At 32.8% G+C, this 27,318-nt stretch overlaps 1 protein-coding gene across 2 annotated transcripts in view; it reads left to right on the top strand.

The window, feature by feature from the left end:
* The window catches only part of CSMD1 (CUB and Sushi multiple domains 1), a 2,624,761-nt gene that overhangs the window by 953,537 nt on the left and 1,643,906 nt on the right, over nt 1-27,318 (top strand). The gene's annotated exons all lie outside the window — the stretch shown is intronic.

Genomic DNA, 27,318 nt, shown 5'->3' with positions numbered 1-27,318 from the left:
TACTAACCAATAGATATGCTAATTTTGTCATGGGAAGAAAGAGGAGAAATAACAGGAAAACTGGTAAATTAGAAAAAAAAACTGACAGATTTAAATACTCACATTTTTATATTTTTATTACTACTGTTAAAGTGGGGGAGATAATAGGATATAGGTTTGTAAGTCAACTTATTTTAAATGACTGGTGATAATGGTTCTTCAACTTGGAATAACATGATCTTGGTGACAACTTCCTTTGAGTTGAATTTTAAAATACAATCAACTTGGTGCTGATGATTCATATTAATGTTTAAAGCATGATTAAATATTGAGCTGCTTGAGTTTCAAAGAAAGTGATGTGTTGCCTTTGGTTTTCTTTCTAACATTATATCATTCTCTGGAAAGTGATGTTCATGGAAAATGTTGTCATTAAATAGAAGAATGCAATTTCCCTCATGTGAACAAATGAAATTAACTTCGGGGTAGATTTTAAGGTCAATAAATATGGATTCTTGCAATTAGAGATGTTATTTAAATGCATTCTATGATTATAGCTAGTTTTGAATGCTTTCGGGATTTTTTCTGCTAGTAGAATAAACAAATATCACAGTATGTTCTTTTTAAATATCAACTCATTTATTTATTCCTTTACATACATTTCTCGAATGTCTACTTTGTGCTAGATGGATGACAAAGGGAAATGACCAAAAAGAAAATATCAGCACTCATGCAAAATGCTTTCCATTCATTTATAAAAGTGGTTGGAGGTGAGGAGGGAAACATTAATTTTTTTCATCATTATAATTTTTTTCCATTTGAATTAGTTTACTTAGTCAATTTAGAACATTATTCCTTGGTTGCAATAATCACACTATTTCCCTCCCTCTCCTCCACCTGACCTTCCTGCAGCTGATGTGCAATTTCGTTGGGTATTACTTGTGTCCTTGATCAGAACCTATTTCCATGTTGTTGATGTTTGCACTAGCATGTTCATTTAGAGTCTGCATCCCCAACCATATTCCTTCAACCCATGATTTCAAACAGTTGTTTTTCTTCGGTGTTTTTATTCCTACCATGTTTCCTCTGAATGTGGATAGTGGTCTTTCTCGTAGATTCCTCCAAGTTGTTCAGGATCAATGCGTTGACACTAATGGAGAAATCCATTACATTCGATTGTACCACAGTGTGTCAGTCTCTGTGTACAATGTTCTCCTGCTTCTGCTCCTTTCGCTCTGCATCAATTCCTGGAGGTTTTTCCAGTCTCCATGGAATTCCTCCAGTTTATTATTCCTTTGAGCACAATAGTATTCCATCATCAACATATATCACAATTTGTTCAGCCATTCCACAATTGAAGGGCATCCCCTCATTTTCCAATTTTTGGCCACCACAAAGAGCTCAGCTATGAATATTTTAGTATATGTCTTTTTCCTTATTATCTCTTTGGGGTAAAAACCCAGCAGTGCTATGACTGGATCAAAGGGCAGACAGTCTTTTACCACCCTTTGGGCATAGTTCCAAATTGTCCTCCAGAACAGTTGGATCAATTCACAACTCTACCAGCTATGAATTAATGTCCCAATTTTTCCACATCCCCTCCAACATTCATTACTTTCCTTTGCTGTCATGTTAGCCAATCTGCTAGGTGTGAGGTGATGCCTCAGAGTTGTTTTGATTTGCATCTCTCTGATTATAAGAGATTTAGAACACTTCTTCATGTGCTTATTAATAGTTTTGATTTCTTTAACTGAAAATTGCCTATTCATGTCCCTTGCCCATTTATCAATTGGAGAAAGGCTTGATTTTTTGTACAATTGGTTTAGCTCTTTATAAATTTGAGTAATTAGACCTTTGTCAGAGGTTTTTGTAATGAAGCTTGTTTTCCAAATTGTTGCTTCCCTTCTAATTTTGGATGCATTAGTTTTGTGTGTACAAAAAGTTTTTAATTTGATATAATCAGAATTATTGATTTTATATTTTGTGATTTTTTTTCTAGCTCTTGCTTGTTTTTTTTTTTTAATTTTAAACATTATTTTATTTGGTCATTTCCAAACATTATTCACTGGAAACAAAGATCATTTTCTTTTCCTCCCCGCCCCCCCCCTCCCACCACCTTTCTCTCTCCCATAGCCGACGCACGATTCCACTGGTTATCACATGTATTCTTGACTCGAACCCATTTCCCTGTTGTAGGTATTTGCATTAGAGTGTTCATTTAGAGTCTCTCCTCAGTCATATCCCCTCAACCCCTATAGTCAAGCAGTTGCTTTTCATCGGTGTTTTTACTCCCACAGTTTATCCTCTGCTTGTGGATAGTGTTTTTTAGATCCCTGCAGATTGTTCAGGGACATTGCATTGATCCTAATGGAGAAGTCCATCACCTTCGATTGTACCACAATGTATCAGTCTCTGTGTACAATGTTTTCCTGGTTCTGCTCCTTTCGCTCTGCATCACTTCCTGGAGGTTGTTCCAGTCTCCTTGGAATTCCTCTACTTTATTATTCCTTTTAGCACAATAGTATTCCATCACCAACATATACCACAATTTGTTCAGCCATTCCCCAATTGATGGGCATCCCCTCGTTTTCCAATTTTTGGCCACCACAAAGAGTGCAGCTATGAATATTCTTGTACAAGTCTTTTTCCTTATTATCTCTTTGGGGTACAAGCCCAGCAGTGCTATAGCTGGATCAAAGGGCAGACAGTCTTTTATCATCCTTTGGGTATAGTTCCAAATTGCCCTCCAGAATGGCTGGATCAATTCACAACTCCACCAGCAATGAATTAGTGTCCCCACTTTGCCACATCCCCTCCAGTCTTGCTTGGTTTTAAAGTCTTTCCTTTCCCAAAGATCTGAAAGTATACTATTCTTTTTTCTCCTAATCTGCTCATAGTTTCCTTCTTTATATTCAGGTCATTCACTCATTCTGAGTTTATTTTCGTATAGGGTGTGAGATGTTGAACCAAACCTAATATCTCCCATACTGTATTCCAATTTTCCTAGCAGTTTTTACAAATAGTGGGTTTTGGTCCCAAAAACTGTGATCTTTGGGTTTATCATAGATTGTCTTGCTGAGGTAATTTACCCCAAGTCTATTCCATTGATCCTCCTTTCTGTCTGTTAGTCAGTACCAAATTGTTTTGATGACCACTGCTTTATAATATAGTTTGAGATCTGGGACTGCAAGTTCTCCTTCCTTTGAATTTTATTCATGATTTCCCTAGATATCCTTGATCCTGTGTTCTTCTAAATGAACTTTGTTATTTTTTTTCTAATTCAGTAAAAAAGCTTTTTGGTAATTCAATAGGTAATGGCACTAAATAAGTAAATTAATTTGGACAGGATTGTCATTTTTATTATGTTAGCTCATCCTACCCATGAGCAATCAATGTTTTTCCAATGGTTTAGATCTACTTTTAACTGTGTGGAGAGTGTTTTGTTTTGTAGTTGTGTTCATATAGTTTCCATGTTTGTCTCGGCAGATAGATTCCAAAGTATTTTTTATTGTCTAGGGTGATTTTAAATGGAATTTCTCCTTCTAATTCTTGCTCCTGAAATTGGTTGGAGATATGTATAAATGCTGATGACTTATGCACGTTTATTTTGTATCCTGCAACTTTGATAAAGTTGTTGATTATTTTGACTAGTTTTTTGGTTGATTCTTTAGGATTCTTTAAGTAGACCATCATATCATGCACAAAGAGTGATAGCTTTGTCTCTTCATTGCTAATTTTAATACCATCAATTTCTTTTTCTTCTCTAATTGCTACTATTAGTGTTTCTAGTACAATGTTAAATAATAGAGGTGTTAAAGAGCATTCTTGTTTCACTCCTGATCTTATTGGGAAGACTTCTAGTTTATCCCCATTGATGTTTGCTGATGGTTTTAAATATATACTGTTTATTACTTTTAGGAAAGGGCCTTCTATTCCTATACTTTCTAGTGTTTTCAATAGGAATGGGTGTTGTATTTTATCAAAGGCTTTTTCTACCTCTATTGGGATAACCATGTGATTTTTGTCAATTTGCTTGTTAATATGGTCAATTATGTGCTTGCTTTTCCTAATATTTAATTATTCTTGCATTCCTGGTATAAATCCTACCTGTTCATAGTGAATAACCCTCATGATGACTTGCTGGAGTCTTTTTGCTAGTACCTATTTAAGATTTTTGCATCTATATTCATTAAGGAGATTGGTCTATAGTTGTCTTTCTCTGTTTTTGACCTGCCTGGCTTTGGGATAAGTACCATATTTGTGTCGTAAAATCAATTTGGTAGAACTCCTTTGCTTTTTCTGTCAAATAGTTTGTATAATATTGGGATTAGTTATTCTCTGAATGTTTGATAGAATTCATTTGTGATTTCATCAGGCCCTGGGGATTTTTTCTTAGGCAATTCTTTGATGGCTTATTCAATTTCTTTTTCTGATATGGGGTTATTTAGGTAATCTATTTCTTCCTCTGTTAGTTTAGGCAATTTATATTTTTGTAAGTATTCATCCATATCACCTAGATTGCCATATTTGTTGCCATATAATTGTCATAATAGTTTTTAATGATTGCCTTAATTTCCTTTTCATTAGAGATGAGGTCTCCCTTTTCAACTATGACACTGTTAATTTGGTTTTCTTCTATCCTTTTTTAAATTAGATTGACCAGTACTTTGTCTATTTGAGGGAAACATTTAAAACACTTCTGCTAGACATCTATACATCTCGGGAGGTGAAGTAGATAGTCAGGAAGATGAAAGTTGAATGCTGTCTCAGAAACTGACTAACTATATGACCCAGAATAAATAACTTGACCTCTCTAGGATTCACTTTCCTCACCCATAAAATGGGGGTTATAACAGTAACTACTTCTATTGCTCTAAAGAATTGTTATGAGAATAAAAATATAAATAAAACATATATCTACATATACATAGTTATAAATGCATACATGTATACTGTTTTGTAAACCTTTGGTAATATAAATATTAGATATAATTAACTTTGCTTTAGTATACAATACTGGTTTATATCAAAAGGAATATGTTTTAAAATTAAAGAATCAGTTTTAAAAGTGTCTCTTTTACTGAAAATACGAAATGGCTTCATGTGAGTTCTTAGGAATGCACTTCCATTAAATTTTCCTCATTGCCAGTCTAATCTACCAGAGTTGGTGATATTGGGAGAAGTGGGCAAGCCCCTGGCCTTCACTGCCATATGGCTTCATATAATACTTGGAGTTATGCAGAGGCCAAGATTTTTCTAGAATACAAGCAAAAATGATAGGTAGAGGAAAATGGGCTAAGACCAATAATGTTTCTGACATTGGAGGGCTATTTGAGAGTGAGTAATGAAGACATCAACTAGGTATGAAGTTAAGCAAATTATAATCTTTCTGCCTATTCCCTGAAGGAACTAAAGAGGGTCCTGTTTGTTTATTTTTTTCAGACAGGAGTCACATTCATATTATTGAGTGAAGTGGTCAGACATAGTAATTCAGCACCATGGAATTTTAGAAATAGAAAGAACATCAATGAAAAAGGTGACCAAGAAATATGAAATCATTGCTCCAAGATCATATATTCAAACAGAGCTTATGCTAAAACCCTGCTTTCCTGATTGCCTGTACAGTGACTTTTTCATTATTTATCTAGTTAATATTTACAAAACATGATTGTTCAAATGTCATTCTTTTAAAAATGGTCTGGGGCACATATGCATATGTATTTTTTAATATCTTTAAGAACCCTTTATGATAAAATTTCTCTGGCTTATCTTTAATTGAAGGATTTAATTAATTACTTAAGTAATAGGGAAATTATCATTATTCATTGAAGAATTAATATCTGTTGGAAGTAGGAACTGGATCCAATGATTACTAGGTCCAAAGTACTCTATCCCTTTATTTTTGAAGTCATTCTGCCCCCCTTCAGAAATTTATCCAAATAATGTAGGCCCTGTTTGATAGATTTCTGCAGTGGTATAATTACCAGTGAATTTTGTATGTGGTACGCAATAACAATTTTGAATTTTTATAGTATCTTAAGATTTAGAAAATGATTTACAGTTTTTTTCTTTGTGCCACAATATCCCCATGCTCTAAGTTCTAGAGATATTTCCATTGCCATTTTATATGTGTGGAAAGACTGATGAAGGTAAAGAAACTCCCTATAGTCCTATCACTAGTGTCTGAATGGGATTTTAACTCAGCCCTACTTCTGGCTCCAAGTACTTTATATTTCCATGATTGTACATTATCTTGATATAAAATAATTTTCATTATTATTTTCTTTTAACAATAGTTCTGTGTTACATGAAGAGAGATGAGCTACAAATAACCATATTAGAAATAATGTATTAAAAGTAATAAATAGCATTTATGTAGCACATTATTATTTGAAAAAAGTTTGATATTCATTTTCTCATTTGAACCTCACAAAATTGAAAGATAATAGTCATTATCCACATTTTATACCTAAAGAAACATTTGCCCTGAAAAATTAAATGACTTCTACAGGACCACCTAACTAGTAAGTGCCACGTTACAAAGAGACTAGATTTAATATCTGCTTTCCCTAACTGCAAGATTCATATTGTAAATATTTTGCTACTTGCCTGACCAACAGAAACATACAAAGGTAGATCAGATGACTTCAGACCAAGAGAAAGGTTGATCTTAAATATGTTGAAAAGGGACATGGTATAGTAGAATATTGACTAGACAGCCAGCTCTGGACTAAGGAGAACTGCATTCAAGTTATGCCAACATCTGTTGCCTTATTGAAACTTTCCTAGTATTAAAATTAATTATGGTTGGACTGTGAATATTATTTATATAGGTGGTCACCAGGGATTTAATTTCTAAATCCCAAAATGATTTGCTAAAGCAAATGGAATTTATGGTAGTTTATTTACAATATCTACAATTGAAGGAAGGTATTAAGGAATGAGAGAGAGAGAAAACAAACAAACAAACAAACTCTGGCTTCTTCTGATATCAGTTAGAATTTCTAAGCCCCAGCCAGGGAAAGAGAGTCTCAAGAAGATGGACCTTATCTGGAGACATGAAGCCTCCAGAGAGATGGGGTCACTAAGTCAGCTTTTCACTCACCAATGGTGACAATCTAAAATAAGTCTGGGTGTCTGTATTCCGGTCGCTCCTCAAGGGTCTGTTTTCCATTCACTCCTTCGAGTCAGTGCCCCAAAATCTGAACTACTGACTGTCTGAATGTTTGAGTCCGAATGAATGATCCGAATCTGAATGAATAGAATGTCCCAATGATCTTCTACCTTTTGGTCCTCTTTTTAAAGATCCTTTTCTCTTGTGTCACCTCCCCTAAATTTCATGTCTACCTTCATTGTTACAATCAAGAGATTACAATTTTATCTTCATAATAAAGAACTAAGTAACTTCATTGTTAAAATCAGGAGATAGCTAAATCCAATCTTCACACTAGTAGCTGTTTAAGACTTCAAATAGCACAACAAACACTAGTTTGCTTTGATAGAGGCAAGATTTTTCTCATGGGAAGTTCCATATGCTAATAAAAATCACTAGGTTAATGGGAACCGGTTCTGATGGTAAGTCTATAAAAATTAATAAAATATCTAATAGAAGGTATAAATGTGGAACAATATCTAAGAAAAGACATTAGGTAAAGAGGTATCCATTTCAGTTATGTACATAGAAGATGATAGTTGAAGCCATAGTATAAGATGGAAGTACAAAAGCACAGAAATTTGATGAAAGCACTAGAGAAAATCAATTCAACTTGTATATTTTATAATTAATGAAATTGAGGCTTAGAGACAGGAGTTGATAAGTTCAGAATGACCCACAAAGAGTGATTCAAACACAGGCTCACTAATTTCAAATCCATTGTTCTTTCAAGTGTGCTACATTTTCTTTCTCCTCTATTATAACTCTTCTGAGATCTCCTAAAACATATGATTAAGAAACAAGATGCTGGAATTAGAAAATCAGATTGCAATTCTAATCACTGATAATAACTGTCTATTTGACCAGGTGAAATTCAAGGAGTTTCTGTTTCTTTATTTGTGAATTATAGATAATTAGATAATTATATCTCACAAGGATTTATATATATATATATACATATATATATATATATATATATATATATATATACATATCATGCTATTTAGGTAAGTGGCACAGTAGAGAGCACACCAAGCCTGGAGTCAGGAAGACCTGAGTTTAAATCTAGCCTCCAACACTAACTGTGTGATGCTCAGTAAGTCACTCTGTCTCAGTCTCATCTGAAAAATGAGTTGGAGATGGAAGTGTCAAGTCACCCCAATATCTTTGTTTCCCCAAAAAGGTACATGAAGAGTAAGATACAGCTGACAATTTAACAACACTTTAGCAACTAAGTGGCATAGAGGATAGAGAACTAGACCTGGAGTCAGGAAGAGCCTCCTCATTCACAAATCTGAATTCGTTCACTTACTAATTTTGTCAACAGGGATAAGTCTTATGTATTCTCATTTGTAAAATATGAGTACAAATAGTTCCTATCTCCCATAGTTGTTATGATAAAAAAAATAAGATAATATTGTTATGGTGCTTTGCAAACCTTAAAATGACATATAAATTCTAGCTCTTATTTTCATTACATTTTAAATTTCATATTAATGCCAGCTAATATTCTTACAGAGAAGATTCATGAAAGCCAGTTGTTGAGAAGGAAACAAGGAGAAAGCCTTGTCAACAATTTCTGAAAATGTCTCACTTGAGCAGTCATAAGAAGGATGAAGTTTTCCAAAGTGAATTTAGTGAGAAAGGGGCCCACCTAGAGGTTATATCTGGTTAGAGCCATTATGTTTCTGACACAGGGTCACTGTTCCCTCTTCTTTGGGATTCTATGCATCTCCTCAGCATTTAAAGTTAGGTTGGTACCCTGAGAACTGAGAGGCTATTGACGTATTTGGAATAGAAGCACTGTTATATTGCTGGCTTCGTTGCTTTGCTTGGACCAGCCTGGCAGAAAGCTATAGAAGGGAAACAGACTTGCTCTTGGCTTCCTTGGGGATTCTGACAGAGTCGGCCCTGTCCCCAAAGCCCCACATGAAGTATTGCCTATTTGTACTCACTAGAAGCAAGAGAAAAAGATTGCAAGTCCTGAAAGAGAAAGCACAGTGTAATATCTTTTTAGCCTGAGTTGTCATAAATTATTCTCAAACTTTGCTTCTATTTTGCATTCTGCTAGGAAGGTTAAAATGCCAAACAAATCTGAGGAAGATAACAATATTCTATGAGTATCAGAAAGATGAAACTTAAATATCCACAAACTGTCAACATTCACTGTGTATATATGTATATAGAGAGAGACTTATACATATATATGAAGTGATTTTGCATCAATGTCAATAAGTAGGCTGGTTGCTAAGGACAAGGTTAAAGCAAAAGTGTCAATAGTGACATAGTTTGATGGTGGAAAGAGGACTAGAATGTAAGTCATGTGAAGATTGAATTTGGCTATCTTCTGACTGTAACAATGAAGGTACTTAGCTCTTCCTTTATTGGGAAAATTGATTTGTAATCCCCTGTCTATTTTTAGATTTTAATTCCCAAAGTGTCAACTCAGTATTTAAAGTAGATCTACCCATTTTAACTACAGAAGGTGTTAACTAATGACGAAAGGTGTTAACTAACTACAAAAGGTGTGTACACCCATTTCATACTTTGAGTGGGCAGTCCAGGAGAGTAATGTCTGCTGTGATTGGTAGATGTAAAATTTAGGGCAGGTAACATAAGAGAAAAAAGGTTCTTAAATAGCAGAAACAGAGACACACAGGATGATCATAGATTCATTCAGTCACTTAGAGTGACTGAAGTTGGACTGGAAGACAGACATTCAGACTTGGAGTGAAGACACTTGGCTATGGAACTAGACCCCTGGAAGAGCTCATGCAGGAGACCTCAGATTGTTTCCTTTTACGTGGGGAGTGTAAAGGCTGACCTAGTTTCCTTGCCCTATCTGGAGTTGTGAACCTACAAGAAGGGACTATCATATTGAGTCTCCTTTCCCCTGGTTGGAGCTTAGAATTTCTACCTGGCTCTGAGGAATCCAGAGCTCTCTTTCCCTCTTATCCCTTTTCTCTCTTCTTTAATATCTTCCTTCTATTGTAAATAAACTACCATAAATTACATTTTATTTTAGTAATTTATTTTGGGATTCAGAAATAAAATCCCTGGTGGCCACCAATTTAAATATTCAATTCCAACCAATAAAAATTTAACATAGTCAGAAGACCTGACTCTGTCCTCTATTATCTACATGAATTTCAGACAGTTACTTTGCTACTCTGGCCCTCAGTTTCCTCATCTGTCAAATGTCAATATTTGAATAACTTCTTTGTCCTTTTAACTTCAGCCCTATGAACTCAGGATTATTGGACAAGCAAATATAGATTCTAGCATTACCTCTGTCACTACCCATTTGGATGACCTTAGACAACTTATTTCTGAGTCTCTGGCTCTCAATATATATAATGAAAGTACTTGATTAAGATGAGTTCTAAGGACATCTCTAAGCTGTAGCAGTCTATAGAGCTTAATTTTTCAATAATTTTTGATCAGCTAGCTAGTACAAGGCTTTATTTTAACATTTTATAGTGCAATAGGGAGAATCTAAAATTTGGTGAATAGAAAAAGTTAGTATTTGGGAAGGGATGCGTGTGTGTATGCTGTATGATAGTTGATTTAAAGTCTCAGGTTTGGCCTCATTTTGATATTCAGTTTAAATCAGACCAAAGAAGTATATTCCCCCAGATACAAGAAGCCTAGGTTCCCTCTAGGGAAAGAGCCAAGAGAGGTGCTCTGCTTTATATATGGAAAAAGTAAGAACCAAAACACTAGGTGCCAAAATGAAATATACATACCAATAAACATATGAGAAAATGGTTTTGTTAAATAGAAACTGACATTCTCTTCAAGGTCTTATGATCTGTCTCTAGGAGGAACTGCTGTCAAGAGCCTTGCACATATAATAAGTATGTGTTGAGTGCATGAAAGGAAATAATGTGAAATCTTTCAATGAAATGTTTATGGTCGTTATATGTTATTGTTTAATTATTCCTATAATATACAACCAATCTCTTACTTTGTATGTGATTATTTAATGTTGTTAGTTTTGTCTCTCTAACTAAAATTAAAACACAGAAATATCATTTTATGGTGATTTGCATAAGAGAATGACTAGGGCATTTATGGGAGGAATATCTTCTTTAGATTGTGATTCAAAGACCAACATATACTTTACTCATGCTTGATGGTCCCAGCTGAACTATGTATCTTTTAAACAAATTAAACCTTTGATTTGCCTCCCTTTGCATTATCTTGAAGTGTTGGTCCCCATGTTTTAGCAGGGGAAAAGTAATTTCCTTAATTATACTTCAGGATCAAATGAATTGCTCACTTTAAAAGTCTCCAAGAATGTTTATGCAGGTGGACATGTCAATATAAAAAATTACTTTAAAGAAATGAGAATCAGATTTTGATATTTCAAGGGTAAAACGTTGTACATTTGAAAAATGGCTGACAAAAACATGGATTTGAATCCCAACTCTGATATTTAGTATTTTTGTGGCCTTAAACAAATGATCTTGGTTTTTGAAGAAATAGAAAGTCCCTATCATTTCCAAAAAAATTCTATCCCTAAAACTTAGCACTGATCTTGGCAAATGACAAGCACTTTAATAAAATTTTAATTAAAAAAGGTGCTTCTTTTTCATTCCATCTAAAATTTGGATAATAATTCTATCTCCTCAGCTTGAGATGAAGAAAGTACTTTATAAACCTTAATAGCCTTATAGAATGTATTTGAGTCCTTTTCTATCCAGGTGGCTATTCCCTACACTAATAAAAATTAAAACCCTTTCCTACCATGTCATCCATAGAATTCTTACCATTGCCTTTGTAAATCAGAAATTATAAAAAGACAAATACAAGAATTTGAATGTTTGATGCTCATGGCTTCAGGAAGCATCATGAAATAGTATTTTTGTATTAATATAGTACATCTTGCATACACTTAGAACAATTTGTAATAGTAAATGCACTATTGTCATTGCAGAAATTTTATATCCACAATTACATACTGCTTCTCGTGTACTCCAGATATACTATGTTAATACAGAAATATATTAATTGCCCATGAAGACTTGGCTCAAAGACCTTCTTCTGTGATAGATCAACTATTTAACAATGGGCAAATCACTAATTTCTTACCTTCCCAATTAACTATTTCAACGTATAAGTTAAAAATGAGTTGAGGATTTTCATCAAAGATGGAAGATCCACAAAGAAAGTTGTCCATATTAACAAAAGCATGGGTCTTATTCAAATGTATTTAGTTATATGCATCATGTAATTCATCAACAATATTTATAATGAATAAGCACTAATCTCAGGTTCTCTAACTTTTGGATGAGAAACAACTTGCTAATGCATTTTGCATTTCAAAAGTTGTACAAAATATCAGAACATCATTCATATTCGTTGTTTCAGATAGAGTTGTATGGGAATAAAATGACAAATCAACTAATTTTTTTCTCATAACTAGAATATACTTCATTTCATTAGTGTACATGTGTGTGTGAAAAGAGAAAAAATATCTTGGTTATTTTATCATGTTTAACTGTAACTATAGTACATGCTATTTTCCAATTCTCACAGTGCCTATTCTAAAATAAAAAAGAAAGGAAACAACCCAGCAATAACACTACTCCAAAGAGCTCAGAGATAAAAGGAAAGGACCCACCTATACCAGAATATTTTAGCAGCTCTTATTGTAATGGCAAATAATTAGAACTGAGGGGTGGTCTAACACTTGGTAATTGGATGAACATGTTGTGGCACATGCTTATAATGGAAAACTATTATGCCATAAAGAATGATAAATGGAATGCATTCAGAAAAATCCAGAAAGATTTATATGGACTGATACAAAGTCAAGTGAGTAGAACCAGGTAAACAATGTATATAGGAATAGAAATATTATACAATGATCAGTTGTCAAGGATTAAACCATTAGTGGCAAAACAATTCTCCAAGACGATCAAAGGGGACTAATGAATCTGTAGTCAAAGAAGTAACTAGGAATCTGAGAGTACAACAAAACATGCCATCTTTCACTATATACCCTTCATGAGATTTCTACTTTATGTCTGATAGGTGTCTTCTATAATGACTTGCACAATATGGTACATGAAGGTGTCGGTATATAATATCAGACTATTCACTGACATGGGGAGGGGGAGTAAAGGGAGGGAGAAAATCTGAATTTTAAAATGTCAAAAAATTGTCAAATTATTTATACATGTAACTGAAAAAAGTAAAAACCTGTACATATAAAGGGGGGGAAAAGATAACTTATTTTGCTTGCAAAAAAACCCAAGGATTTAAATTTACAATGCCTGTACCTTTTCCTTTTATCTTATTTGGTTTATTCTCCTTTGCAATGCATATATATTATTTTTCCTGACCCTGGCACTATGGTCCAGGGCACTAGGTTAGATGCCACATGATTCCCACTGCAGGATAATGTGGGACAAGACACTGGCATCTTTCTGCCTTCCTTATGTGATGAATAGTGATGACCAGCAAGAACCCACTGGGATGAGTTGAGGATAAAAGGCATCAAATTGCTTGAGCTCCTTATAATATGCAAAAAACTGATAATCACATTGTCCAGGCTGTCTTAAGGTGAAGGTATAATGGACATTTATGTCACTATTCCATATGTTAGAAATAAAGAAATCTCTGGGCCATAATTCTGAGTTGAAAAACTTACCTTATTCATAGATAACTAGTCATGATCCCATCATACCCAGTCTGTAGTGAAAGACATTTTGTGGATGTCCATAGTTGTTTTTATAGGCTTTTGTTAGCTAGTAGTTGATAAATTCTCGTACAAGGTCCAAGCATTTTATCAATCTAATAACTAATAGAATTAATATTGAACTTAAAATTAATAATAATAAGCAATACTAATAAGACAAGCAGAGACAGAAAGGGGAAGAATTGTATCTCTGAGTCATAAAATTTGAGGACCCCATTATTGACATATGTTCCTAGAAAAGCAAATACTATTCCTGCTTTTAAAACTCTTTATGATTGCTTCTGTTATCTTTATTCAGAATCAAGAGATAATAAAGATGTGTGTGTATCATAAGAAGATCTTTTATGCGTAAGAGAAGTAGAGTAGGAAAGAAGTCTAATTTAAAGAAACTTGCTAATTTTTAAAATCAACACTCTTAGTGAAATGATGATATTCTATTTGTTTAAGGTATTATAACTTATTTTTATATTAAAATGCTACATTGCTGCTATATTTAAATCTTATGAGGAATAATAGTTTTGTTTTATATATATATATATATATATATGTATTCTTTTGCTAAATGGAAAATACCATCAAAATGTATAATACAAGAAAATGGTTTGGTAATAATAAGGGATTAAAAATGGACAGCATATGTGACCTATTGTCATATCATGATACCAAGAGAAAAGTAAGAATGCCTCTACTCTGTTATGTGGATTTCAATAATGAATGCCCTCTTCTATCTCCCTCTGCTATGGAAAAAAACCAAACAAACCAGAAGATATGAAAAAGAATATGTAGGTTAATATCTACATCTTTTCAAGGGCATTCCTATATTTACAGATATCATAGAATTATTTAAGTATTTTGATATATTTTGGAGTGCAATATGAAAAGTAAAATGAATAGGGAAGGAGATTTCTTTAATAAATAATTTAGAAGGCAATAGTTTTATAGTTAGGCAACTTGAGTTAACATCTTGATATTTCCCCTTGCTACTTTGTTTAAGACATTTCTCTGGATCTCTGTAACCTCAAAAATATAGTACAAGAAATGGATGAACTCTAAGATGTCTTGCAGCTTTAGCTCTATTAGACTCTGATATTAAATTTAAAAATATGCAAATAAATACCTGTTTCAGTATTATTTTTACATCTTTAATTGTTGTTTTACTTAAATTCATTCCATAGTTTTAAATAGTTCTAATGTTCATATATTTCTTTGTAATGTGTTAGGAAAAGCTTAACTTGTATTTATTTCAGTTAATAATAATTTCAGCTATATTAATTCAGTTAACAAAATTGCTTAAATTTATAATTTAATATTAAACAAATTCATCTTATATAACCCTTTTAATAGTGTATATAACTAGAATGTTAGAAAGGATAGTGTAAGTAGTTAATTAAGTGTGTATAATCTTTGGTTGGTAAGGAGAGACTTAGCTGAACAGATCCAAACTCAGTTTCTCAGGTAATAGCACTCTCCAGGTACTATTCCCAAACCTATACTTTTCACCTATTCCCACTAATTTCCCTAGAATTTGAGTTAGGAAGAAACTAAAGAGAGATCATATAGCTTTCACAAAGATTTAGTTGATTATAAATAGAAAAGTTGACAATCAAAATTATTTTTACCAATTCATATTCATACATTCTATATTATTATTTTTTCTTTTTTATTTCCTTTTTTCTCTTATTTCTTTTAATTTTTCTTTTTAAATTTCTGTATTACCCTAAAAACACAGTTGTAAGGGTAAAAATTGGTCTTCAAAACTGCCCAATAATAAATAAAAAGTGAAAGCCATCCAACAATCACTTTTTAAAATATTTATTTATTTTGAGATTTCATAGAATGTAAAATAGTTTTTTTTCCATAATCTGAGAACTGTGTGTTCATATTCCTTTGATCATTTATTAGTGGAGGAATAAGTTTTATTCTTATAAATTTTACTGAGTTCTTTGAGAACTGAGGACATTTGCAGAAACACTTGATATATAAAAAAAATATTATCCCAATATATTTCCTTTCTAATCTTGGTTGTGCTAACTTTGTTCCAAACATTTTTAATTTAATCTAGTCAAAATTATGTATATGATATCTGATAATGTTCTCTATATCTTGTTTGGTCAGGAATCATTCCTTTATTCATAGACATGACAGGTAAACTATTCTGTATTTCTCCCATTTGTTTTTATCTTCATCTGTGACATTATGTATTGATCTATGCCTAGTCTCTGTCATATTATTTTCCACTTTTTTCCAAAAGGTTTTTTTCTCTTTCAAAAACTGAGTTATCCTTCCAAAAGCTTGGAAATTTGTGTTTGTAAAACAATGAGTTACTATGTTCATTTAGTACTGTTTTTTGAATGCCTAAAGTATTTCATTTATCCAATACTAAATTTCTTAGTCTATAACAGATTGTTTTGATGGTTGACCCTTTATAATACTCAATTTCAGATCTGATGAAACGAGAACACCTTACTTCATTTTTTCATTAATTGCTTTGATATCCTTGTTCTTCGTTCTTCAAGATAAATTTTATTTTTTCTATGTATATGACATAATTTGGGAGATAGTTTTATTGATCTATACACTAATTTAATAAAACCCTCATGAATGGGTTAAAATTTTAGGATAATTTGTATTTGTTCTGCAAATGATTCCTGGAAACCCAACAAAAGGTAATATGGTGTAATGAAAAGAATGCTGGACTTAGAGATGAAAGACCTGGGCTCAACATATGTTAACCATACTTCATAGTATTATAAAATTGTTAGCTGGAAGGAGCATCAAAAGATATCTAGTCATAAGCCCAAATGGTGCTAAAAGACTGTCTGCCCTTTGATCCAGCAATAGCACTGCTGGGTTTGTACCCCAAAAGAGATAATAAGGAAAAAGACTTGTACAAGAATATTCATAACTATGCTCTTTCTGGTGGCAAAAAAAAATAGAAAATGAGGGGATGCCCTTCAATTGAGGAATGGCTGAACAAATTGTGGTATATGTTGGTGATGGAATATTATTGTGCTCAAAGGAATAATGAACTGTAGGAATTCCATGTGAACTGGAATGACCTCCAGGAATTGATGCAGAGTGAAAGGATCAGAACCAGGAAAACATTATACACAGAGACTGATACACTGTGGTACAATGGAATGGAATGGACTTCTCCATTAGGGGCAATGCAGTGATCCTGAATAACATGGAGGGATCTACGAGAAGAACACTATCCACAGTCAGAGGAAAAAAACTGTGGAAACAGAAACACAGAAGAAAAACAACTGCTTGATTACATGGGTTGAGGGAATATGATTGGGGATATAGACTCTATATGAACACTCTAGTGCAAACATCAACAACATGGAAATAGGTTCTGATCAAAGACACATGTAATACTCAGTGGAATTGCACATTGGCTATGAGAAAGGTGTAGGAAGGGGAAGGGGGAGGGGGAAGAATATGATTCTTGTAACCAAGGAATAATGTTCTAAATTGACTAAATAAAATTTAAATAAAATAAGACATCTAGTCCAATCTTTATATTTTAGGCTAGGAAATTGATGCTTCAACAAATTAAAAAACCTGCTCCAGGTTACAGAGGCAGTAAATGATTCCACTTCTGATATTCTTCCAAAATAATACACAGATTTTCAAAAGAGAGATTTTGCTTCTTTTTTCATCGAATGGGAGTAATCCCCTTGTACTTATATAATCTTTTGGAATAAAGACCAAAGTATAAAAAGTTATATAAATATTAATAATTATAATTCATGACTTAAAATATAGCACTCTTTCCATTGCATCAAGTTTTGGCCAATAGTTAACTTATTTAGATAAAATTTCCATTAATCAAATATGATTTTCTTGACAATTTTTAGTCTTCTTGTTGAACTTATGTCAAAAATCCTTCAAATTATATTTATGCATAACTGTATATTATTTTTGACAAAGCAAAATTAAGGATGTTATTTTGATGCCTATCTCACCATGGTATCCATCCATATTTTTCAAATAACTCAAGATCCCTACTTCTCACTTTATTGAGAATTCATCATTTAATACAGACAATAAGTCATCTGAGATTCATAGAGTTGGTGTCCATCTTCCTTGAAGAGACAGAAGATAGGACTCAATGGTAGGTGATAGTGAATGTTTAGGGAGTATTAAAAGATTGTCTTCAAAGGAATGCAAAAAATGGAGAAATCACTATATTATTAATACATGTAGAACTGATCTTACAGAATCCTATAGTTAAAAGTATTACAGTGAGGGAAGAAAACTTGGAGATTAAGCTAATGTAATGTCACTTACTTCATCCTACATAGGGCTGGATCCCATACATGTTCTGTGGTCTTGTTATCCTGCTAAAAAAATCTATATTAATGATTAGTTGCCTATTCCCAAAATATTCAAATATATGCTCTCTAAAAAAAGAAGTAGTAATAGTAGTAGTAATAGTGGCCATAGTATCAGCATTAGCAGTAGCAGTAGTAGTAATGATGGTGTTATTGGTAGTGATGGCAGTCAGTAGAAGCAGTGTTAGTATCAATAGAGATGGTGGTGGTGGTAGTCAGAATAGAAGAGGTGGTAGCTTACTAGGGAAGTCTGCATCCAAATATGAGGAGCACCTTAATTGTGAAAAATATTTCATTATTCATTCTGTTCAGTTCAATAAACATTTATTTAACAACTACTATGTGGAATAATGCTTCTAGTTGATAAGATGGCAGATTAAAGAATACTCAGAGCTCATCAACCATCCTCCAGAATAACACACACACACACCCCAGAAAGAATCTTGGAGAAGTGAAACCAATAGAAAACAGAGAGAAGGGCACTGCACTAGAGTAGGAAGGGGAATGTTCAGTAAGCTCGAGCAGAACTTGGGCATAATACAGTGCAACTTGCAGGGAAACAAACAAACAAACATACACACACACACACACACACACACACACACACACACACACACACACACACACAGAGCCAGGCTTAGTATAATCTCAGAAAGGAGAAAGGAGGGAAAAAAGCAAAACAAGAAAATACAGTACAGTCAGTAGTGGGAGGAACATAGGCCAGGAGAGTACAGCTCCAGCAGAGGTCAGGCTCAAGCTAGCATGGGTAGGTAGCAGTGAGTGGAACTCAGCCCAGTAAGGTCCAACCTTAGTGGGAGATAGCTGAACAGCACAACTGCAAACTGTCTGTAACAGACCCACCTGGCTGCCTCTGCTGAGCGCTCATTCTGTATCAGAGACAGCAGAGACTACTCCAGGTACTAGAATAAACTACAATACATGCTCAGACAGTACTTCCTTTACCCTAGAAATGGAGCTAAACTAAGTTTTTTTAAAAAAGGTCTTGTAAAATGAGAAAAAGACAGAGAAAAATCCCAACACTAAAAAATCAGCAACTTGAAAGACCAAAATGTAAGTTCAGAAGAGGAAAGCAATTTAAAATTGAAAATGTGACACTTCATTTGTGTCTTCTCTAATCCATCTTCCATGCAGTTGCAAACAGATATTTTTTTTTATTTTTGCCTAACTGAAGTTTATTTTTATTGAATTTTATTTTTTTACAATTACATGTAGAAAGTATTTTTGACAAATTTGTATGACATCTTGCAATTCAGATTCTCTCCCTTCCATCCTAATTCTACCTCCCAAAAGGCAGTAAACAGTCTGAGATAGGTTGTAGCAGTGCTTTCATGCAATACATTTTCCCATATTCCCCATGTTATGACTATAGACACATATCAAATGGAAAATAAGAAAATCATGGAGTAAATAAAGTATGGTGTGTTTTGATCTGCAATCAGATGCCAAAAGTTCCTTATTTTTCTGTAGAGCCTGGATGGATTTAGCTGTTCTCTTTCTCCTGTAGATTGCACTATATTGCATTTAAGTCCTGCTGAGGCTTGTCCAGTACTCCTTTATAGTCCAGTGAGAAGAGTTCTCCTTGCCCTCTTGCCTGTTCTGGGTCAGAGCATTGCATCACCCTTTCTTCTATTGCTTCTGGTGTTTCAGTACTCATTTTCAGGCATTTTTGTCCTTCTGTGGTCATTTGTATGTTTTTGGCAGGCTTTGAGTGTTTCTTACTTCACCATCTTGGTCTAATCTGCTGTTGCTGTTGTTGCTACTGCTGTGATTCATGTGTGACTGATGCTTCAAAGAAAAATGTGAAAGTATGTCAGTTCCAAGCTGAGTTCTTGGAAGAGCTCCTAAAGAGGATCAGAAATGCTTGATTTGTGTCAGGCACTGTTAAGTGCTTTCAGTACAAATAGGAAAAAGACAGTTCCTACCTTCAAGGAGCTCACAATCAAATCAAGGAAGATAATTTGCAAAAGAAGCTGAACAGCAGTGAGACAGAGAAATAGAAACAGAGAAATAAATACCTCTCTTGGGGGAATGATAATGATGGATTTTAATCCAAGGAGTGCATATATTGGTAAATGATTTTGCTTAAAATCCTCTTTAAATAGAAGTGTTTGGGGGGAATTTTCTTCCACTCTATCCCTCCAACCAGTGGGGCAAAAGGTATTGGGGGTACCGAAACTGATGCAAACTCAGGATAACTTTCTTGATGATAATAGAGAAGTTTGCTACTACAATGATATCTGTTATTCAAAAATTAATTTTCAGGCCTTTATTTAAAAAAACATGAAATGGGAAATTACCAGGTGGTGAGCTAAAAGTAATTTTTCCAGGGCCTCCCCTCAACCTCTTATGTAATGCAGAACATAATCCATTGCCATAAAAGAAACTGATGCAATTTGAATATAGATTAAACATAGCACACTTTGCTTTATTTCCTCCATGATTTTTTCCTGTATTATAAGTGATTATATATCTTCTTTTACAACATAAGGAATGTGGATTTCTATATCACAAGACAGTATGTATATAATATATGTCATCTTGAGGAAAAATGGCATTATCTGACATCTTGAGGAAAAGGGAGGCCTAGGAAGGAGGGAGAGAATATGGATTACAAAATGTTATACTGTGATTATTAGAGTCATAGTTCATGTAATCTGAAAAAAATAAAGCATTAAAAAGGATCTCAAAAATGCAGGGCATACCTCCTGTCATAGTTTGTTGTACTTAATCTAGAATAAAAATAATTACAAATCTGGTAGACTTGTGAAATATAGAGTTCCACTGTTATTCTTCCCCCATGACCATTTAACCTATGTGGAAATTTAAACTAAGGGTGATTGAATAATTTGCTCAGAAGACACAGAGTTGAGGTGAAACCAGGAGTTATGAAACCTCTCATACTTCTAGCCTGGTATGTACTGATGTTAATTTAATTGATGGAGGTTTATAATTTTTTCAAATAACAAGCATTTTAAATTATTTTTTCTATCTCTACTCCTTCCTCCCATATGCATTGAGAAAAAAAAAACAGTTTCTTCACTACATATATGCATATACTGGCAAAAAATTCCCATATTAGCCACATCTTATTTCAATTTAACTTTATCATCTTTGAAAGGAGTAATTTTTTTTCATTTGCATTCTTTTTGGGGTTGTGGTTTATTATTGAATTTTTCAAAGTTCTATAGGCTTGTAACTTTTTATAAAATATTGGTATTGTATAAATTATTCTCCTAGTTTTTTCATTACACTCTGTATGAGTTCATATAGGCCCTCTCAAATTTTCTATAATTGGCCATTTCATTATTCCTTAAAGTGCAATAATATTCCATTACATTCATCTATTTTTTTGGATCTAGATACTTTTCATTTTTATTTCATTTCTTTTGGGAATTGGATAGTAGTCATATGAATAGATCACAGGGAATGTTTAGTTTAGTAACCTCCTAGACATAGTTATAAATTGCTTTTTAGAATATTTGGATCAGTTCAGAACTTCCCCAATAGTGCACTACTGTACATATTTTTCTGCTACTTTTCCAATATTTGTCACTTTCCACTTTTGTCATTCTTGCCAGTCTCCTAGGTGTGAAGATTATATCTAAAAATTGATTTAAATTTGTTTATGCTATTATTAGTGACTTAAAACATTTTATGAGATTATTGATAGCTTGAGTTTCTTCCTTTGGAAAAATGCCTATTCATAGCCTTTGTCTATTAATCTATTGAGGCCCATCTCTTAGTCTTATAAATTTGAATTATTTCCTTACTTATCTTGGAAATGAGATCATTTGATATTCATAATAACAATGAAAGTAGGCAGTAAAAATATTAACATTACCATTTTGAAGATGAATAAACTGAGTCTCATAATAACCTAAGTAAAGATCTATAAAATTATTCCCTTGGTTTAAAAATCTATCTGTTTTTCATTTATTCTTTGACTTTTAAACAAGAATAAAAGCAATATGTCACAGCACCCAACAAACTGAACTGTATTTGAAATATCAGTCCTAATCAGTAGTTCTTTGAGGGGATGGATATATAAAACAGTAATCCCAGGTTCAAATCCTATAGTTGAGGTTTACAACATGTGATACTTTAGGCAAAGGAAAGACTCTCTAGACATCATTTTCCTTACCTAAAAAAAAGGGGAAATGATGATGTTGCCTAAGAAGATAGGAAATATCCCTTCTATTTCTGGATCTCTAATTCTGTTTTATTATTCTCTCTACTTGCCACAATTCTTATCACTGTTGAATACCCAATGGATTTTTTAAAATGACTTAATGAAAAAAAGTGCATGCTACAATATACACCTACACACATGTCCTAAATCAATCACCTTTTCTTATCAGGAGGAAGACTACCTTTCAACATTCTTGCTCTGCAATTCTAAATTGTCATTTCATTGCTCATAGATCTTTCAGCTTTCAAAATTGTTTAACTTTACAGGATCATTTATTATATAAGTTGTTCTGTTGATTCTTCTATTTCTTTCTTCATCAGCTTATAAAATCTTCCAAAATGTTTCTTTTTTCTATTTATATTATTGTTTAAATTGCTCTGTTTACAAGAATTTCATTCCATATCATTTCATGAAGTTTTTCCATGGCTTTTAGAAATTAACTATTTACTAAATTCCTTAAGTACAAGGGTACTCCATCATGTTGACATAGTACAGCCTTTTCAGCCTTTCCTCAGTTAATGACATTCCTTTACTTTTCAGTTGTTTTTTTGTTTCATTGCAAAATTAGATGCTGAATTATTTTTCCTGTACATAAAGAACCTATGTCCTTTTTCTTTTATCTCTATTTGATATAGATCAGGCAATGGTATAGTTATATTAAAGGGGACACTCTAGATTTTTTCATTGTTGTTTATAATTTTTTCTGAAATGGTTATAAATCATTGCTTTTAAAGATATATCAGAATTTATTATTAAAATAAAATGTTTATGACACTTCCAGTTATTAGAATGTGAATAACTCATTTAAATATTTTAAATTAAGTTGAATGTAATGGATTATTGATAATCTCATTCAATGTTAAATTTAAAGAATACTGAGTTACCAAACACTTTTTCATATTAAAGATAATTAACAAGTTCACATTTAATCAAATATAAATTTATAAGTTGTTCTAACCTACATTTAATTTTCTAAATATATATTGCTACTGAAGCTACTTTTTGCTACTTTTTATTCTAAAAAGACATGTTTCTAAGATAAAATTATTTCAGAGCTTTTGCTCATAACCTACTAGCAATTATCAAAAAAAATTGAAAGCAAATTACTTTTCAAAGAATAAACAAACAAAATCATATTAGTGATTCAATATCTTTGTGTTTATTAGTATTTTCCTCAATAAATGTTAGTTTATATTATTTGGTAATTTAAGAATGAGATTCCTACTCAATGTGAAGTAGGAAAGGCTTATTTTTTCTGTTGTTTAGAATTTGTAAACAAAATGAGATAAAATCAGAAGATATCAAAATCTGTTTCTTTTCACATCTCCAATTTCATGGTAGATTTTTTTTTTATAAACTGTTATTTAAAAGAAAATTGTTAAGGAAAATCTCCTTTGGCGGGGTTTTCTTCCCTCCAGACATTGCCCCCAGATTCTAGAGTTTGGGCTCTGTGTAATATTTAGCACTTGACTCGGTGTTGTGGCTGAATCCTGAGCTTTGTCTCTCTTGTCCTGATTAAAGACTTGTTCTTTCTAATTAAACAAATAATAAAAATTTTTAAAAAGGAAATTGTTACCACTAACCCTCTTTATTGTGTGTAGGAAGGGAGGACAAAACCTTATGATTTTAATATAAAATTTATAAATGGAGAAAACTAATATAAATTAATCTGGTGATATATTTTTGTCCCTCAAATTTCCATTTTTAAAATATCATTTTAAAAAGCATTGGTAGGAATATAAATTCCTCAGTTTACTAGTAATAAAATTGGAATGATTGGATTTTTATTATTTCCTCAATAAATATGCAAAAGTTAAATCTGTTTCCCACCCTCCTTAAGAGAAACCTGTATCTCCTTTTAGGGATTATAGGCTGACCATTTTAGGACTGGAAGAGCTCTGAAAGGTTATCTACTCCAAATCCTCTATTTTAAATATGATAAAAATGAAGAAGAGGTAGCTAAGGGGCCTCCCTAAGGTCACAGAAGGAGTAAGAACTATACTTGAATATAGGTCTTCTGGCTCTAATCCATTACTCTTTCCACTGTAAAGGAAAAGGCTTCTGTATTTCAATGTTTTTAACTTGATGTTCCACATCACTGAGGAGAGTGACATACAATAAGCAGTACTCGATCATTAAACAACCCTACTACAGCAGTTCCAATGCCAAAATCTCTTCTTTATTTCCACTTTTTGAAGGGATTTCTCTGATACCAAACAGAAATAAAAAGTATAGTATTTATATATTGGAGAGAACTTTTAAGAACACCATAAGCTTTATTTTATTGTGCTTAGATAGAACAAATACTAGCTTATGAATTTTTAGCTAAGACTCAGAGAATTCTGTAAACTTTTCTATCACATTGACTGCTTTAAAAACCTAAGAATACATTGCAATAGGACCCAAAACAAAAACAAAGATAGAGTAAGATATAAAAATGTTATATTGTGGATGAGCCCTTGCAAAGCATATATGCAGATGTTTCATTTACCCAAACATTCATGAAATGAATAAAATTTTAACTATATTGTGCAGGAGAAATAATTCATTGAACAGCAATAGAGAAAAGATGTTGTTTTGCCACTTTGATAGTAATAATTCTGATGTAGGCAGCTGGTCAGTCAACCAGCCTCAGAAGGAGGAGGGACTGATTTACAAATATTTTCTCTGGAGGAAAAATGTTTTACATTCAAAATGAGAGGGAAACATTGAGAACCAATTGACAACATGAGTCAGAAATTCATAGCTCCTCATTATTACTTTTCCAAAGTAGAGTAGAGGTGACTTAAAAGAATGACTTTTTTATCCCAGGAGATGTGATTGGATTAAAGAAATGCTGTCAAGCAAAAGAAATTAATTTAGTGGTCTCACCATCAATCCCAAGAGATATAATCACCAGCCACTCTACAAATTAGATGTGATTGACAGTCACTATAAGAGGAAGAGACAAGAATTAAAATAACAGCAAAGGTGGTAGTCAGTAGTGGATTTGCAAAAGGTTACCTTTAAAGATATATATGCTGTTCATGGTAGGGCAACACAGAAAGGTCTTGAAGTTCTAGTCAGAAGACATGTATATGAGTCTATGTTCTGATAGTTCCTGTTGAACTTGTCCTGTTGGACTTGTGAATTGTGCATGCCATTTTACTTTTTGTTTCAATGTATTATAGCATGAGATGTCATAATTAAGAATCTTGTATGCAAATGATCTTGTAACTATCAAGCATTCTATAGATATAAACACTATAACATGGCTTTTGTAAGTCATTGCTGCCATTGATTTTAAATAAATAAATAAGTAAAAGATATAAGAATAAAAATGATGTTGGTTTAGAGTCAAAAGTGATAAGTTGATCATGTAGACTAATCCCATTATTTTATAAAGAAAGAAATTGGAAGCCACAAATCTTGCATGACTTATCCAAGGTCACAGAGTATCAGAGTCAATATTTTAAAGAAGGCCTACTGACATTAAATTCAGTTCCCCCCCACTCTAACAGAAGTATAATGAATCACAATGAAATAATAGCTGTACAGTCAAGCTCAATAAGTCAGTGAACAAACATTTACTAAGTATTTATTAAGTGTCCAGTACTGTAATAAACACTGGAAAATAATGAGAAAGGGAAAAAAAAACATGAACAGTGTTCATCATTACAGAACTTATGTTCTGATTGTGGAAGATAACTCATAAAAGGAAGCTGAAAAATCTGGGTTGGGGTGAAGGGATGGTGTATATAAAAAGAAGAGATTAGAGTCAAGAGATGAATGAAGGAATAAATGGAGCTAGCCTTAGCAATTTCTCAGAAGAAACCCTCTAAGTAAAAGTGACCAAACAGAGGAAGGAGACACAGATCAAAGATTCCAATCTTCAAAGAGATAGAAGATTGGTATAACGTGGTGTCAAGGATATCTTTTATGGCAATAAGGCTTATGAAGAATGGTGGAGAAAGCGGTCCACAGTCAGGAACTGTGGGCAAGAAAAAAAAATGAATGTTCCTAGATTTGGCCCTTCATTAAAATGGAAGGACCAGGGGGATTTAACCAAAAAGGAAGGAGCCACAAGGTGGAAGGACCTTATTCATAGGAAACTATCAGAGAATGGTGGCAAGAATATTTTCCAAGTCAGAAGTTTGGTGAAAAATATCAAAAAAAGAAACAAGGCGTGGAGAAAGATGAAGGAGAGTAAGATAGATAGATAGTTAGAAAGATAGATATACATACACACAAATACACATACATGTATATGTATAAATATATGCACATATACATGTGAGTATCTATATAGTTTATGTATATGTATATGTGTATTTATTTATATATACACTATGTATCCTATATTAGATAGGCAATTGGTATAGTGTAAAGTAGACTGGAAATCAGTACACATGGCTTTTTTCCCCCATGCTTTCAAGATCTTTTCCTAATTCTGTGATCTGATAGAAGTCAACTTATCTCTCTGGATTAATTCTTCTATGAAATAAAAAAAATATTTCTTAAAAATGGTGGAATTTTATTAATTACCAATAAAATTCTATGTAACATATTCTTAAGAAATTAGTATTGAACTAAAAATGAAAATTAAATTGATGGTATTGGTGATCTCAATTTCATATTTTCCTTTGTTTAGAGGGAAAGGGATAAGATTCCTAAAGATTATGATTCTCCATTAAACATTATTAATATCTCCAATAAACATAAATTACCATGTATTGCTCATTTTTTATTATTTTTGTTGTTGTTATTGTTGTTTCTTCTGGTAATATAAGATCTGATATTTATATAACAAAGCAAACTCAGGAAGTAAATATTATTATGATCATTTTAGAAATTAAGGAGTCAGGCAGAGGTAAAATGAATTGTGCAGGGTTATATAGCTAATGTAGTATCTGTTGTCATTTAGCTAACAATATAGTATCTGTTGTCAAATTTA

Source organism: Monodelphis domestica, chromosome 1 (genome assembly GCF_027887165.1).
Source record: "Monodelphis domestica isolate mMonDom1 chromosome 1, mMonDom1.pri, whole genome shotgun sequence".
NCBI classification, from domain to species: domain Eukaryota; kingdom Metazoa; phylum Chordata; class Mammalia; order Didelphimorphia; family Didelphidae; genus Monodelphis; species Monodelphis domestica.
This window is presented reverse-complemented; position numbering and strand designations above follow the sequence as displayed.